The sequence below is a fragment of the Sus scrofa genome, chromosome 6, assembly GCF_054392235.1.
Source record: "Sus scrofa isolate SSC_HxYL_T2T_F1_AM1 chromosome 6, Sscrofa_HxYL_maternal_Yorkshire_Landrace_v2.0, whole genome shotgun sequence".
Taxonomy (NCBI): Eukaryota; Metazoa; Chordata; class Mammalia; order Artiodactyla; family Suidae; genus Sus; species Sus scrofa.
The window spans coordinates 1,372,204-1,388,944 of NC_139388.1; the positions used below are offsets into that span (position 1 = coordinate 1,372,204).

Genomic DNA, 16,741 nt, shown 5'->3' on the forward strand with positions numbered 1-16,741 from the left:
CACCCGTGGGCACCAGACTGCTGTCCTTCCCCTCTTTACAAGACCCCCAGCCCACTGTACTGCCAGCAGCACCCGCTTTTCTTCGTCTTTTTTGTCCTTAAAACATTTTTTTTGGCTGCCTCTCATCATGTGGCGTTCCCAGGCCAGGGATCAGATCTGAGCTGCAGCTGCGACCTGAGGGGATGGAACCTGAGTCGCGGTGCTGCTCCGATGCCGCCCATCCCTCTGGTCCACAGCAGAAACGCCGACAGCGTCCTCTCGGAGAGCAGGTGACCTTGGGCTTTGGTTCGTCTGCTTTTGCGAGCTTTGTGCGGATGGAGCGTACGTGCGGTGGAATGTGACAGGTTTAAGTCCCCGGTGTCCAGAGCTGCACAGATCCCGGCGTCGTGTCCCTCCCTTCAGTGGGGCCTGAGGCATCCCGGGGTTTCCAGAGTGACTCTCCGAAGCCAGCGTTTCTGTCCCGTGCCTGGACCCAGGAAACCGCTGTGCTGCGCTGTGGTCCCTGTGGGTTTTCTTTTCTGGAATTTGACGCAGATGGAAACTTAGAGTCCCACTCACTCTTCCACTCACTGCCGTCTCACTGGACCCGCGTGGCACCTGTCTGTCCAGTCAGCAGCCTTGGGCTCTTGGAATATTTCTAGTCCTGACCTCTTAGGATCAGAGCTGCTGTGGGCAGTTGTGTAGTTGGCCTTTCTTTTTGGCGAGTGCCTGGGACTGGCGTTTCCGGCAGCGGCATGGTTCCCAGCCCAGCCACTGGGCTGCACCGTGGCAAATGGAAGTTGCTGGGCTTGGGGTCGAATGGGAGCTGCAGCTGAGACCTGCGCCACAGCCACAGCAACATGGGATCCAAGCCACATCTGCAGCCTCTGCTGCCGCTCCCATCGACGCCAGATCCTTAACGCACTGAGCGAGGCCAGGGGTCCAGCCTGCATCCTTACGTACGCTGTCTGGTTCTTAACCTGCTGAGCCACAGCAGGACGTTCAGGAATGGTGAACTTTTCAAGAACCTTTTAGAGAGTTCTACAAGGTGAGGAGACGGCAGTGAAGGGGAGTCCAGCCGCTCTTCGTCCTCACCGTCTGTTGGCGTGGTCACTCCTGGTAGCTTGGATCCTTGTGGCTTCGACTCCCGTCTCCCTCGTGACGTGCGACACTGGTTATCTTCTCCTCTGTGCGTGTGCGTGTGCTCTTTGGGTGAAGTGTTTTCCTTCATGGCATTGTTTTTGGTCCATTAAAAAAATTGTGTTGTCTTACTTAGCGGTCTTTCTAATTGCGCACTTTTAAGAGCTCCTCCCCTATTTTAGGCGTGAGCCCATTACCAGATTTGTTGTGCAGGTGTTTTCTCCCAGTCTGTGGCCTGTCTTGTCATTTCCCTCACAGTGTCTTTTGAAGAGCAAAGTTTCATATTTTGATGAAGTCCAAGCTAACAGTTTTTTTCTTTGATGCTTCATGCTTTTGTATGTCTTAAATCTTTGTCTAACCTAACGTCTCAAGATCTTCTCTCTCTCTCTTTTTGCTTTTTATGGCCACACCCTCGGTATATGGAGGTTCCCAGGCTAGGAGTCTTAATAGGAGCTAGAGCTGCAAGCCGAGGCCACAGCCACAGCCACGCCAGATCCAAGCCACATCTGCAACCTACACCCCAGCTCACGACAACGCTGAATCCTTAACCCTCTGAGTGAGGCCAGGGATCGAACCTGCAACCTCATGGTTCCTAGTTGGATTCGTTTCCACTGTGCCGTGATGGGAACCCCTGTGATCCTTTTTGTATAATAAAGGTTTAAAGCTTTCTTTGTCTTTTTTCTTTCTTTTTTTTTTTTACACTCTTGGTGAGCTGACTGCTTCTCCTTTATTAAAAGATAGTTGCATGTACGTGTGGGGCTGCTCCAGGCTTCCTGCTTTGTGCCGGTGCTGGCACGTCCGTCCCGACAGCTGCGCTGCGCCCCGTAGTAGGTCCTGAGGCCCGGGAGCAGGCGTCTTTCCACGTTGCCTCCTCAGCCTTTGCTGAGGCCGCGCGGCGTCCTTTTCTTTTCCGTGTGCAATTTAGAATCAGCTCGTCAGTTTCTCCCAAAAACGGCAGCAGGGATTGAGGGCGTGTTAACTCTGTAGCTGAGTGTGGGGAGTAGCTGTCTTCACAGCGTGGAGTGCTACGTTTATGGAGTGAGCTCGTGCACGCATTTTATCCCTAAGCCATTTCATTTTAGGTGCTCTTGTGATTGTCTTGCTTTTTTAAAATTTGAGTTTCCTGTTTGTTGGTAGTGCATAGAGGTATAGTTTATTTTTTATTTTTTATTTTTGTAATAGTGAGCTACTTTGCAAATTTGCTAAGTTCATTTACCGTAGTATTAAAATTTTCTTTTTTTTAATTTTTATTTTGTGTTTTCTTTTTACCACCGCACCTGCAGCGTATGGAAGTTCCTGGGCCAGGGGTTATTGGAGCTGCAGCTGAGGGCTACATCACACCCACAGCAACAGAGCCATCTGCAGCTTATGCTGCAGCTTACTGCACTGCCAGATCCTTAACCCACTGAGAAAGCCCGAGAATCGGACCGCCATTCTCATAGAGACATCTGGTCCTTAACCTGATGAGCCATGATGGGAACTCCAACAGTAGGCTTTACTTGTAGTTACTTATTTATTTTTAGTAGATTCTAGGCGCGCCCACTGTGGCACACGGGATTGGCAGGTATTTTGGAAGTGCTGGGATGGGGATTTCATCCCCGGCCTGGCTCCGTGGGTTAAGGCTCCGGCATCGCTGCAGCTACGGCGTAAGTCACTGCTCCGGCTCGGATCTGATGCCTGACCCGGGAACTCCATGTGCCCTCGGGCAGCCGAAAAAGGGCGAGAGTCTGTAGGCTTTTCTCTGTGGATGTTTCTGTCACAGTGAATGAAGACACCTTTCCCTTTGCCCTTCCACCCGGTGCCCCTGTGTTTCGCGTTCCTGTCTGGCTGCTCTGTGTGGGGTCTGCAGCCAGGCCTGAATTGCCCTGTGGAGGGCGGGTGTCCCTGCGGGGCGCAGCCCTTCCCCGTTCAGTCTGTGACTGTCAAGCTTCAGTAGATCCCTCTATTTTTCAAAAGATCGTGTTGAGCCGTTGTTGACGTGCACTGTTAGGTTAGCTTCAGGGTTACAGCAAAGGAATCAGCTCTGCAAACGCATCTGTCTGTTCTGTTTTCCCATGGGGTTATTTCAGAACGCCGAGTCGAGCTCCCCGTGCGGTACAGTAGGTCCGTGTTGGTCCCTGCTCCGTATATAGTCGTGTGCATGTGCCAGCCCCCCAGCCCCCCCCCCGTGGTTCCCCCCCAGAACCCCAGGTTTGATTTTATTTTCGTAATGATTTTTGCTTTTTCCTCTGCAGTTGATTTGCAGTTTCTGTCCGTCGCTCTGTGCGTTTGTCCCGTGTAGCTGCGTGAGGCCGTCATACCTGTGTGCCATGTGTGTGCTCTTTTTCTCACATCAGCCTCCGTCACGGTCTATCGCAAGTGGCTGGAGACAGTTCCCTGCGCCACACGGCAGGGTCTCAGTGCTCAGGTGTGATTGTGAAACCTGCGAGTTTGTTTCTGTTCAGTACCGAAGCTCCTTTGTATTCTTTTTTTGCTAGGTTTCACATATAAGCGATGCGATATTTGTCTTTCTCTGACTTAATTTCATCTGTAAATAATTGCTAGGTGCATCCACGTTGCTGTCAGTGGCATTACCCCATTCCTTCTTGTGGTCGAGTAGGAGTCCGTTGTTTATATGCGCCCATCTTTCCCATCCCCTGTTGTGGACATTTGGGTTGTTTCCGTGTCTTGGCTATGGTGAAGAGGGCTGATATGAACGTTGGGGTGCACCTATCTCTCTCTCTCTCTCTTTTTTTTTGTCTTTTGTCCTTTTTAAAGGCTGTTCCTGGGCATATGTAGGTTCCCAGGCTAGGGGTCTAATTGGAGCTACAGCTGCTGGCCTACACCGCAGCCACAGCAACGCCGGATCCGAGTCGCATCTGCAAGCTACACTACAGCTCACGGCAACGCTGGATCCTTAACCCACTGAGCGAGGCTGGGGATCGAACCCACAGCCTCATGGTTACCAGTTGGGTTCGTTAACCACTGAGCCACTACGGGAGCTCCGTATCTTTTCAAATTATGGTTTTCTCGGGGTATGTGCCCCATAGTGGGATTGCTGGATCATATGGTAGTTGTGTATTTAGTTTTCTAAGGAACCGCCACACTGTCCTGCACAGTGGTTGCAGCAGCTGCATTCCCATCAGCAGTGTTGGAGGGTTCCCTTTGTCCACACCCTCTCCAGCATTTACTGTTTTATAGAGGTTTTTTTTTTTCTTTTTTTTCGCCTCACCTTCAGTATGAGGGAGATTCCCAGGCCAGACACTGAATCTGCGCTGCAGCAGTGACCACCTGAGCCACTGCAGTGACAAGCTGGATCCTTAATCCGTTGCACCACAAGAGAGCTTCTGTTTGTAGACTTTTTGATGATGGCCATAGTACCTCATTGTAGTTTTGATTTGCATATTTCTCTGATAACTAGTGATATTGAGCATCTTTTCATGTGCTTTTTGCCGTCTGTCTGTCTTCTTTAGAGAAATGTCTATTTAGATTTTCTGACCATTTTTTAATTGGGTTTGTTTTTTTGATATAAAAGGCTGAATGAGATGTCTGTATATTTTGGAGATTGATCCCTTGTTGATTGCTTCACTTGCAAAGATTTTCTCCCGTTCCGTGGTTTGGGTTGTCTTGTCTTTTCTTTTTAAATTGTTTTCTTTACTGTGCAGAAGCTTTTAAGGTTAGTGAGGTGCCATTTGTTTGTTTTTGTTTTTGTTTTCATTTCTTGAGGAGGTGGATCAGAAAAGATACTGCACAAATTTATATAAGAGAATGTTCTGCCTAGGTTTCCCTTTAGGAGTTTTATGGTATCTGGCCTCATGTTTAGGTTTTTAACCCATTTTGAGTTTATTTTTGTGTATAGTGTTGGAAAATGTAATTTCATTCTTTGACACGTAGCTGTCCGGTTTTCCCCAGCACCTCTTATTGACGAGACTGCTTTTCCTTCACTGTATGTTCTTGCCCCCTTTGTCGTAGAGTAGTTGACCGTAGGTGCTTGGGTTTATTTCTGGGCTTGCTGTCCTTTTCCATTGATCTGTGTTTCTGGTTTTGTGCCAGTACCATACTGTTTTGATGACTGTAGCTTTGTAGTATGGTCTGAAATCCAGGAGCCTGATTCCTTTTCTTTTTCAAGATGACTCTGGCTATTCAGAGTCTTTTTTGTTTTCATACAAATATTAAAATGTTTTATTAAGTTGAAGTTTTCTTTTCTTGTGCAGAGTTTTCAATACATACAGGAGTAGGGTTTTGTCCTACGCTTTTTCTCACCTATGCTAACTTTATTTTTTTTATTTTTTATTTTTTTTGTCTTTTTGCTATTTCTTGGGCCGCTCCCGCGGCATATGGAGGTTCCCAGGCTAGGGGTCCAATCGGAGCTGTAGCCACCAGCCTACGCCAGAGCCACAGCAACGCAGGATCCGAGCCGCGTCTGCAACCTACACCACAGCTCACGGCAATGCCGGATCATTAACCCACTGAGCAAGGGCAGGGACCAAACCCGCAACCTCATGGTTCCTAGTCGGATTCGTTAACCACTGCACCACGACGGGAACTCCCACCTATGCTAACTTTAAAACAAAATTCAATAGAGGAATTCCCTGGTGGCCTAGCAGTTAAGGATTTGGCATTATCACTCCTGTGGCACAGGTTTGATCCTTGGTCTGGGAACTTCCTCATGCTGTGAGTGCAGCCAAAAAAAAAAAAAAAAAAGCAATAGAGAAAAATCAATGAAACCAAAAGTTGGTCCACCAAAGAGAAGCAAAACTGATAGACTTTTAGCTGGAGTGATCAGGGGAAAAAGACACATATTCGCAATAGCAAGGATAAGGGAATTTTGTGAGTAGCTTTATGCCACAAGTTTTGACAGCTTAGATGAATGAACAGATTCCTTAAATGACACAAATTACCTAAGCTCATTCAAGAAGAAATGGAGCACCCAAGTAGCCCCGTATCTATTAAAGAAATTGAAGTTTTGGAGTTCCTGTCGTGGCTCAGTGGTTAACAAACCTGACTAGGAACCATGAGGACACAGGTTCCCTCCCTGGCCTCGCTCAGTGGGTTAAGGATCTGGCGTTGCCATGAGCTGTGGTGTAGGTCCCAGACGCGGCTCGGATTCTGAGTTGCTCTGGCTGTGGTGTAGGCCGGCAGCTGTAGCTCCAGTTCGACCCCTCGCCTGGGAACCTCCATATGCTGCGAGTACGGCCCTAAAATGACAAAAGACCAAAAAAAAAGAAAAAGAAAGGACAAAAAAAAAAAAGAAATTGAACTTGTAATTAAAATCTTGTCACAAAGGGCCCTTGCGTCCCTGATGTCCTCACTGGTGACTTCTATCCTCTGTTCCAGACGAGGGGTGTCCGCCGTGCCCAGGCCTCTCCATTTTCCATGAGGCAGGATTATCTTGATACCGTGACCAGAGAAGGATGTGACCAGAAAAGAAAACTAAAAGCCACTCCCCACCCACGTGAATGGGGCTGTAAAACCCTCAGTGACAACCAGTAGTAACACAGGCAGGTGTATCTCAGAAGCTCACCTCTGGTGTAACATTCAGAAATCGATGGCTGTAACATGCCATGTTGACACAATAAAAAAGAAAAACCATGAGGTCAGCTCAAAAGATGCAGGTAGAAAAAAAAATGTTTGACCACGTTCCATACCTATTCATGGTAAAAACATGCCAACAGGGTGGCAGCGCGGCCCTCCGGGATCCCGCATGATGCCTCCGTTAAGCGTGGGCCACGGAGCACGCTCGTGATGCCAGGAGGATGTGTGCTGGTGGGGTTTTCTCTCTCTGTCTCCGCCCACAGCACACAGGAGTTCCTGGGCCAGGGATTGAACCCGCACCACAGCAGCGACAGTGCCGGATCCTCGACCCTCTAGATCACCAGGGAACTCCCCTTCGTCCTCTCTCTCTGGCCACCTTGCGGCACATGGAGGTCCTGGGCCAGGGATCGTATCCGAGCCATGCTTGTGGCCTCTCGCGGGCGCAGCTGCGCTGGATCCTTAACCCACTGCGCCGGGCTGGGGAGTGAACCTGTGTCGTGGTGCTGCAGGGACACAGCCCATCCTGTTGCACGACAACGGGAACTCCCCAGTCTCTTTTTAAAAATGACCGTTACTGTTGAAGCTGCGCTTTGGAAAATTAAGAGACACTGATAAGGAGAAATGAAGCGTAGAACATCCCACTTGCACTGCCTGGAGAGCTCTTCCTGCCTGTGCGAGTTCACACAGGTGTGTGGTTGTACGGGTGTGCGCGGTGGCCACGGGCTTAGTCCCGCAGTGGTCCCCGCGCTGCTGTGGCGCACCTGCAGCTGTGGACAGCACCTGCGGTCAGCGGCCGAGTCAGGCAGCGGCTGAGTCAGGCGGGTGGCCCGATTCCCTGTGGCCGAAGGCCTGGGACCAGCTGTGCCAAGGCTCCTGCCCAGAGCCGCCCCCTGCGTCCTGGGAGCTGAGTCCTTGCAGTAAATCTCTCAAGACGCGAGGCTGTGTCTCCGACTGAGCCCTGACGATAGGACTGTGTCGGGCGTCTTTCTCAATGTTGTAAAATCCTGCCTCCTTCCGTTCCGAGGTTGCCGCCTTTCTGCCTCAGCGAGTGTCTGTCTCATCGGACGCCGCCTGCGCCCGTGCTCGGCCGTCCGCAGGGCGGCGTCTCCCATCCCTGCACCCACGGAGGAGCCTCCCTTCTGGCCCCGGTGCTGCTTTCCTGCTGCAGCGCTGGCCTTCCTCTGTTTCCTGCCTGTGGATGAGGCGTTAAGATGAAAATCCACCTGGACTTGGTGTCGGCTCTGTTGCGTATACATTTGGTTTGTGTTTGTTTTTTGTTAGCGCCGTCATCATATTTTCCTTCTCTGCTTTGTGGTGTATCCTGACTGTAAAAGCTTCTGTATCGGGGTGCGCTTTGGAAATGAGTACATTTTCCTCTGAGAACCGCCTGTGATGCCCGGTTACTGTGCAGCGTTGTGTCATTCCCAGCGTTGACGGTTTCGGTTCCTACCCGCGTTTCCTCTCTGATCCTCGTACGTGGAAGTGCGTTTCCTGGCCCTCGAACCCCCCTGCCCCCGGCCCCCCGGCCCCCAACCACACCCTCTGCTCTAAGAAGTTGGTCCTTGCCGTGGGCAGACTTCCTCTCTGGGGTCGTGTGTGGCCAGTCGCCTGGGCCTCCTTGAGGAGAGTGGGCGGCGCGTGCGCGCTGCCGGGCGTGGTTGCAGGGCTCGCTGGACAGAGCTGCCAGTGAGTCCCAGTCTGCATGTCCCATGTTTGCTGGGCTTGTCTCTTTGTCCCTCAAGGTGCTTGATGGCCTGCTCCTGTGATCGCAGCGCTGTCCTCCGGGCCTGCCAGGCTTTGCTCTTGACCCCGAGGCCGAGGCTCTCTTCTGCCTTTGCGCATGGAGCCCCTGGCTGCACCCTGCCTCCTGAATCAGGATTTGTGCCACGGGCCTGTCCGTCTCACTGTTGCCTGGAGTATCTCTTCTCTGCCTTGCTCTGAAGCTTTCTGGATTCTGTGTTTGTCACGTGTCTTGCTCCTTCTGAACTGGGTAGATGGCTTTTTCCACCCCAGTCAGACAGACGGTCTTCTGCTTTATTTCTCAGTCCTCTTACTTTTGTACTGAATAAACATTTACTTGTAAACGTGTGTGTGGCTTCTTTTTATTCTGACTTTTATTTGCTCTCCCCTATTTTGCTTTTTTAGATATTTTTAGTGTGTGCTCCTTTCTTTTTCTCTACAGATTTGGAAATTATCCCCTTTCTTTTGCGGTCACCTTGTAAGTCAGTGGCGTGTGGCATGCCAGCCTTTTCTGTTGCTTCCTTGGTGGATCCTCCCAAATTTTGGAACTTGCAAAAGCTTTGAAGAAGTGCCTTTTCTCCCCCCTTCCCTTGTCCGCCCCCCCGCCCCCTGCCCGAGGCATGTGGAGTGCTCAGGCCGGGGATCAGATCCCAGCAGTCGTTGCCCCAGTGCCAGATCCTTTACCTCGCTGTGCCGGGCCAGAAATCGAACCTGTGTCCTGGCACTACAGACACTGCCGATCCCACTGTGCGGCAGCGGGAACTCCAACGCTTTGAAGAAGCTTTTAAGTGCGGGGTCGTGGAGCCGTGGCCTCTGACTTAACCCTGGGACACCCCCCCAGCCTGCCTTTCCTCACACGCTGTGTCCGCTCTTGTTTCACTTGTGAGTGTGTTTATATATTTTCACCTACAACTTCTTCTGACTCATCGTCTTTACTGGGGTCTTCCCCAAGAAGTTTCGTGATGAAACCAGAGGAATGCACGCTGGTGCTCACCGCCGAAGCTGGAGCCCTTGTCGGGGCCGGCCTCGGCCGAGCCTCCGTGGGCCGTGTTCTCAGGGGCCCTCAGATGCCCTCCCAGACTGCAGGCAAGTGCCCATGGTTGTCCTCAGGACTCCCAGGTGCTTTGAGGCCAGGGCAGGGCAGGACTCCTGTATTCAGTGGTCATTCGGCAAGTCGGGATGATTTTATCCCTGAGAGGGTGACATCTGTGCCATTCACTTTGCGCCGATCCGCCCACCCTTGGCCGTGGTTCTGAGCCCTGGTCCTTGGTGGGGCCTGGCTGGGCACTCCTCGCGCTTTTGTTCGGTGAGGCTGGTTGGGGGCTGAACGTGAAACAGGGCTTGAGAGGAGAGCACGGGCACATGGCACACGGATCAGCAAAGCCCGAGCCCTTACTGAAGGGCGTGGGGCGCTGTCGTTGAATCCAGCTGCCCATGGGCCTGGGGCAGGTGGCCCCGAAGGACAGTGGTTTCCCCCAGGTTCCGTAAAGGCAGGGAGCCTGAGCTGCAGCCTCCGTGGCGTGCTCGCGTTTCAGCCAGCGCGTGGCCAGAGCCGTATCCAGGGGTTGTGAGGGTCTGGCCTGCAGGTGCCGTGGCCGGAAGCTGCCCTGAGTCCTCCAGGCCCCTGGGGGCCTTCCTTCCACCTCCTGGGTCCACTTCCCCGAGTTGGAGCAAGAGCGGCGGGGGGCGGGGGCGTTCGGTGGCGGCGGGATCTCCAGTCAGCACCGTGGTGCTTCCTTGAGCTCCAGGAGCCAGGAGCTTCGGGAGGGAGCCTGTGGCTGGGATGACAACCGCTCCTTGTCCAGCCGTACCTGGCAGACACGCCCCCTGCGTGCCGTGTGTTCTCTCCCCGGAGGCTCTCTGCAGGGCCGGCGGTGGCGAGGAGACCCTGGGCCTGCCTGCACCCCCACCCCACAGCCCCGCGCTGGGACACCTCTGTCCTCTGATTTGCAAGAAGGTTCCCAACAAGAGGCAAATCTGACTTGGTACTTAGTTTGAAAGACTTTGCCATCGATGCAAATGAAACAGCTGCATCTTTAAAACAGCTGCGCCAGAGTCTGTCGATGCTGATGTGTCTGTCTGTTCAGGGACTTAGGGTTGTGCACGGACATGGCTGCGTCATTTCTGTTGATTCTGCGTCCTACGTCCAGAATTCTAAAGCATGTGGTGACACAGGCCTCCCCCCCCCCGCCCCACCCCACCCCTTTCCATCTGGGAGCGGATCCCTGCAGAGGACACTTGGAGCAAAAAAAGCTTGGTTATTCTGTAAAAACAGTTTCTCAGACCTTCCCCCCCCTCCCCCAGCTTCCTAAGGCTGTGCCTTTGACATATGGAGGTTCCCAGGCTAGGGCTGGAATTGGAGCTGCATCTGCCGGCCTACACCACAGCCACAGCAACACCAGGTCTGAGCTGCGTCTGCGACCTACACCACAGCTCACGGCAACACCAGATCCTTAACCCACGGAGCGAGGCCAGGGATCAAACCCGCGTCCTCATGGATGCCAGTCGGGTTCGTTACCACTGAGCCACGACGGGAACTTCCATAAGTAGATTTTTGCAACATGACATATTGTTTGTTTTTCCTCTTAAAGATGTCAGCTCACAGTTGGAGATGTATTTGCCTAGTTTTCGGTGCGATGCTTTAAGAATGTGGTAGAGAGGAAGCAGGAGAGAGCATGTGGTTTTCACATCCCTGCTGGGAGAAGGCTGGAGGCCCCGGCTGGCGCTCGTGGTCCTGGTGGAGGAGGAGCCCTTGCCCCTTCCGCTGCGTGCGTGTGGGGCTCCCTTTGCGGCCTGGCCAAGGGTAGCCCTCTTCACCCTGTTGGTTTATCCCGGGCTGAGTGATTTGGTCCCGGGTCTCAGAATCTCCAGGGGATTCCACGTCATCTTCCCCAAGGTGAAAGGGACGGTGTCTCTCGAGGGCATTGGTGCTGGGTTCCGAGGCTGACACCGGAGGCTGTCTGGCCTGGGCCCGCCCTTGGCCCACCTCCCCAGGCTGCAGGCCTGCCACCCTCCTTCTCTCTTGGGACGTCCTGGCTTCCTTTGAAGCCAGGTGCTGAGTTAAGTCACAGGAACCTTGGCACCGGGGAGCAGGTCCCAGACATCCCCGAGCTCACTGCAGCTGCTTCCGGCTCTCGTCTGGTGCCCACACTCTGCCGTCTCGTGGCCACTTCATGTCCGTCCATGAGTTTGGACAGAGATGCTTAAGCCAGGCCTTGCTTTGCTTCTGTAGGTGCGCGATTTTGCAGTGTTTGGTCTCTGTGGGGAGTAAGAGCACATTGGCTTCCAGGGAAGGGCTCTTGGTGGCACCGGTGGGATTTATGCCGTGGGTAGGGTCTAGCACGGGGAGGGTGGGTGGTCCCTGCTTGAACCTGCAACTGTTAGGCCATTCTCCTCAGCTGACACTCTCAGAAAGCATCTGGTCTCACCGCACGCACGCACACACGCACGCACGTCAGTGCTGCTGCCAAGGGGATGAGCCTCGGCGGGTGCCCACGCCGTCCCTGGGGGAGGTGGGACGCTTGGTGGGGTCTGTCCCTCGAGGGGTCTGCAGGCCGCCCTGTTCCAGCGCACCTTGCCTGTTCCCTTTTCACTCGGTTTCCCCGCGGTTGCCCGCGAGCTTCACCTGGCAGCTCAAAACGAGGCTGCTGCCTCGCGCCTCCCAGGAGAGAGGGAGCACGGCGTGGGCGCTGCGGTTTTCACTCGTCTCCTTGGAGGCGGCGCGGGCTTCAGACCTCGGTCAGCCGAACTCTCGGTTGACACATTTCGCCGTTACTGCAAGTTTCCACTGTGGCTCAGCAGGTCGAGAACCCAGCACGGCATCCGTGAGGATGTGGGTTCAGTCGCTGGCCTCCGTCAGCGGGTCAAGGATCCGGTGTTGCCGTGAGCTGTGGTGCAGGTCACAGATGTGGCTCGGATCCGGGTGGCTGTGGCCGTGGGGTTGGCCGGCAGCTGTGGCTCCAATTCAACCCCGAGCCTGTGACCTTCCGTCTGCTGCAATCCTAGGCCTTGAAGAGAAAGAAGAACATAGGCACTTCTCCACCACCGCGTGTGGACTCCGTTAGTCCTGCGACTTGGGTTTGCTTGATGGTTTTTCTCTGGGTGAGGAAGTCCAGTCCTTTGTCACGACGCCTGTGTGGCTGTCTCGGTGGCTTTGCATTCTCCTTGAAGGTGGAGTTTGTACAGTGTTCCTGTGTTCCACGGGGTGGCCTCAGCCTCCCGTTCGCTTGCACGTTGCTGTGTGTTCAGGAAGAGAAGCTGTCCAGCTGTTCGGGTCATGGACCCCGAGAACCGGGTTAAGAGCTGGGGATCCTCTCCTGGGGAAACTCACACATCTGCGCTTTTCCTGTGTGGTTCCTGGGGCTCCGGGCTGTCGTCCGCTCAGCTCAGGTGGCACTGCCCTTGGCCTCGGAGGCCTTGCCCGGGGAGCCTCACGTTAGCGCTTCCCGTGACAGTTTCTGTGTAGACGACTGACCATTGCCGATTGTTGACTTTTTTTTTTTTTTTTTTTTTTTTGTGGAACCTCCTCTTGTTCCATGAGAGTCTCTTCCATGCGAAATACCTTTTTCCCTTTCTCAGTCAAGGTCTCCTGATAATCGCGAAACTTAAGTCATGTGCCACAGTCGGAAGCGGCAGGGGCCGCGGTGTGAATGGCTGTGCGGCGTGAAGCCGCATCAGAGCTGTGCCAGGACTTGGTTGGCATCGGGCAGTTCCCCTGCCGGCTGGGAGCCTTAAAGGAAGCGCAGGCGTTCGGGTAAAGAAGTACGAAGACGGTGTCGCTTGTGGCTTTGTCTGTGCGCCCAAGGAGCAGGAAGAAAGCCAGTGCCCGTCCGTCCGGAAGAGAACTGTCGCCTTCCCGACCGTGAAGCGCACACGGCAGCAGGGCCGGAGCCGATCCCTGCGGAGCCGCAGCGCACGCTGGTGGGCAGCGCTGTCTGGGGAGCTGAGCGGGCGTCCGTGGGGGCGCACGTGTAGGAGCGCGTGCAGTGACGGTCAGCAGCCAAGCCGCGACTTTGGTGAAGAGGAGGGACGAGAGCAGGATTCATGAGAGGGTCCTACTATGTATGTGGTGTGTTTATATTAAAAGCTCCCCAAGCCAGGGCTTTGCTTGTGGTGCAGCGTGTTAAGGATCCAGCACTGGCTCTGCAGCAGCTCAGGTTGCTGCTATGGCTTGGGCTCAGACCGTGGCCCAGGAGCCTCTGCATGCTGCAGTTGTGGCCATAAAAAGAAAAAAGCAAAAAACAAAAACAGATCCACACACAAAAACAAACAAAAAGAATTTTAAAAATGGGCGAAGGAAACACGAAAAGATGCAAAACATCATTCATTATTAGAGCGACGCAAATTAAAACCACAGCAAGGTACCACGTCACACCAGTCAGAGTGACGGTCAAAGAGTCTACGAGCAGTCAGTGCCGGAGAGAGTGTGGAGAGCAGGAAAGCGGGACGGCAGCTGGTGCGGCCACTGTGGAAAACAGTACACCGGGCAGGGGAGTTCCCGTCGGGGAGCAGCAGAAACGAGTTAATTCGACTGGGAACCATGAGGTTGCGGCTTTGATCCCTAGCCTGGCTCAGTGGGTTAAGGATCTGGCGTTGTCCTGAGCTGTGGTGTAGGTCACAGATGCGGCTCGGATCCTGCATTGCTGTTGCTGTGGCTGCGGTGTAGGCCGGCAGCTGTAGCTCTGATTCAGCCCCTAGCCCGGGAACCTCCGTATGCCGCAGGTGCAGCCCTGAAAAAGCAACAAACAAAAAAACACTTGGGGGACTTCCTGTGTGGCACAGGGTTCCCTCTGGACCCTGCCAGCTGCCAGCTTGGGCACAGTGTTCCCACTGCACAGATTTCATTTGTTAACCTGTGGAATATATGTCCTATTTCCTGATCCTGTAGGTAAAGTGATAAATAAAACATGCGATGTGACACAAACAAGGTATTGGGGAAGCAGTTTGCAGTGCCGTCTATTTTATTCTGTGATTAGATTACGGGGCAGCATGTTGCCTGGTGGCGAGTAGGGGAACGTAAGTCAGACTGTGAGCGCCTTCCTGCCGGGATGGCTGCGCTCCTGGCTTCTGGAGTCTTGTTCTGTGGGTTAATTACAGGTTGTTACTGCGTGGTTTATTTTAGCAAAACTGAGATCCTACATCTCGAACTGGAGTCTCCCCAGCAGCGTCTCTACCTCTGCGTTTCAGTAGATGGCAGAGCTGTTTGCGGACCCTGGGTTTCGCTCCAGGGCTCGGAAGTGGCCTGCTGTTGAGCGTGTCTGTCCCTGCCTCGGCCGAGCGCAGGGTTAGTGGTCTTTGCCTTTTTCTTTTCTTGTTTTATGTTGTATTCCGGTTGATTTACAGTGTTCCGGGCATCTCTGCTGTGCAGCAGCCGGACCCCGTCACACCCATTCTCCTTTTCACACTGCCCTTGGGCTCTGCGGCAGAGAGGTCTGCTTCACCCGGGGCCGGGCAGTCCGGGTTGCAGGCTCCTCCTGGAGAGGCTGTGTGGCGGCTGTTCCCTCGGCCCGTGGGCCGCTGTCTGCAGGCGAGGCCACTGCGCGAGTTGTTACAAGGATCCCTCTGGGGTCTTCTCCCAGCGTCCCCTTTCTCCAGGGAGGGGCCGCCCATGCCCCCGGGCCTCTTGCCGGGAGCTCACCTGAGGCCTTTTTTATTTTATTTATTTATTTATTTTTTTGTCTTTTTTCCATTTCTTGGGCCACCCCGCGGCATGTGGAGGGTCCCAGGCTACGGGTTGAATCAGAGCTGTAGCCGCTGGCCTCCGCCAGAGCCACAGCAATGCGGGATCCGAGCCACATCTGCGACCTACACCACAGCTCACGGCAATGCCGGATCCTTAACCCACTGAGCAAGGCCAGGGATCGAACCCACAACCTCACGGTTCCTAGTCGGATGTGTTAACCACTGAGCCAGAATGGGAACTTCCCCTGAGACATTTTTTAGATCCCTGCACACACACCCAGCTTCTGTGCTGAGCACCCCTGGGCAGGGAATGACCACAAAGAGGTGAGTCTGTGGCAGGGGCAGCAGCCAGCCAGCCAGGCCGAGGCCCTGCCTCTGGACGGAGATGACCCCTGAAGCCAGGTGCCACCTTACTCGAGATCTGGAGGGTGAGGGCTGGGTGCAGGATACAAGCTTTGCAGAGCAAATGGCCAGTCACAGGACGGTCCACAAGGCCCTTCGTTTTGCCTGGATGTTGCCCTCGTTCCCGGGGCTGCCATCATCGTTGTCACACACTGAGGGCGGAAGTGCACCCTCTGCAGCTCTGGAGCCCGGCACTGAGCGTGGGTGTTGGCAGGTGCACACGCCTTGCTGGGGAGGGTGCCCGGGTAGAGTCTTGGCTGGCTCCCCCGGCCTGTGGCCCAGAACCGGCTCATCTTTGGTCCTTACCCAAGTTCCCAGGTAAGGCCACAGGCACAGGTCCGCGTGGATGGACCTGAGAATGGGCCCGCCATTCAACCACCAGCACTTTTTTGCATTTTGTTGTCTTTTTGGTGGCACACCCGTAGCATATGGAGGTTTCCAAGCCAGGGGTTGAATTGGACCTGTAGCTGCCCGCCTTCCTACACCACAGCTCGTTGCTGGATCCTTAATACACTAAGCGAGGCGAGGGGTCAAACCTGCATCCTTGTGGACACCAATCAGACCCACGTCCACTGAGCCACAACGGGACCTCCTTGTTTTCCTTCTTTGGCCATCACGGGGCACGTGGAGCTCCTCGGCCGGGAATCCAATCCAAGCTGTAGTTTCGACCTAAGCCGCAGCTGCAGCAGTGCCAGCCCAGGAGCAGACCTGCGGCCCATTGCTCCAGAGAGGCTGCCGGTGCTGTCGCACCACAGCGAGAACTCCATCCCCAGCCATGTTTTCTTGAGGCAAATGTGTAGCTTTTCTCTCAAGGCAGCTGTAACTCGGCACAAGTTTCGAGTGTCCTCGGTGCAGAAACTCAGGCCCACTGAGACACCGCCGTCTCTGTGGGTGCCAGGCGCTCCCAGGGTGGCAGGGCAGGTGTGGCCCATGGCCTCTCTCTGGGAGTGAGAACACCCTTTTCTTTCTTTCTTTTTTTTTTTTTTCACGTCTTTTGTCTTTTAGGGCCACACCTGCGGCATATGGAGGCTCCCAGGCTAGGGGTCTAATCGGAGCTGTAGCCGCCAGCCTACACCATAGCCGTAGCAACAGCAATGCAGGATCCGAGCCGCATCTGTGACCACAGCTCACGGCAGCACCGGATCCTTAACCCACTGAGCGAGGCCGGGGATCGAACTCACACCCTCATGGTTCCCAGTCGGATTCGCTTCCGCTGCGCCACGATGGGAACTCTGGGAACTCACATGTAGACATGTTCTCTCAGGCCTCCCAGCAAGGGAAAGTC

The 16,741-nt window shown here is 54.2% G+C and overlaps 1 protein-coding gene across 8 annotated transcripts in view; it reads left to right on the forward strand.

Annotated features, from left to right (window-relative positions):
- Nucleotides 1-16,741, forward strand: part of ANKRD11 (ankyrin repeat domain containing 11) — a 153,597-nt gene that overhangs the window by 98,142 nt on the left and 38,714 nt on the right. The window lies entirely within an intron of this gene.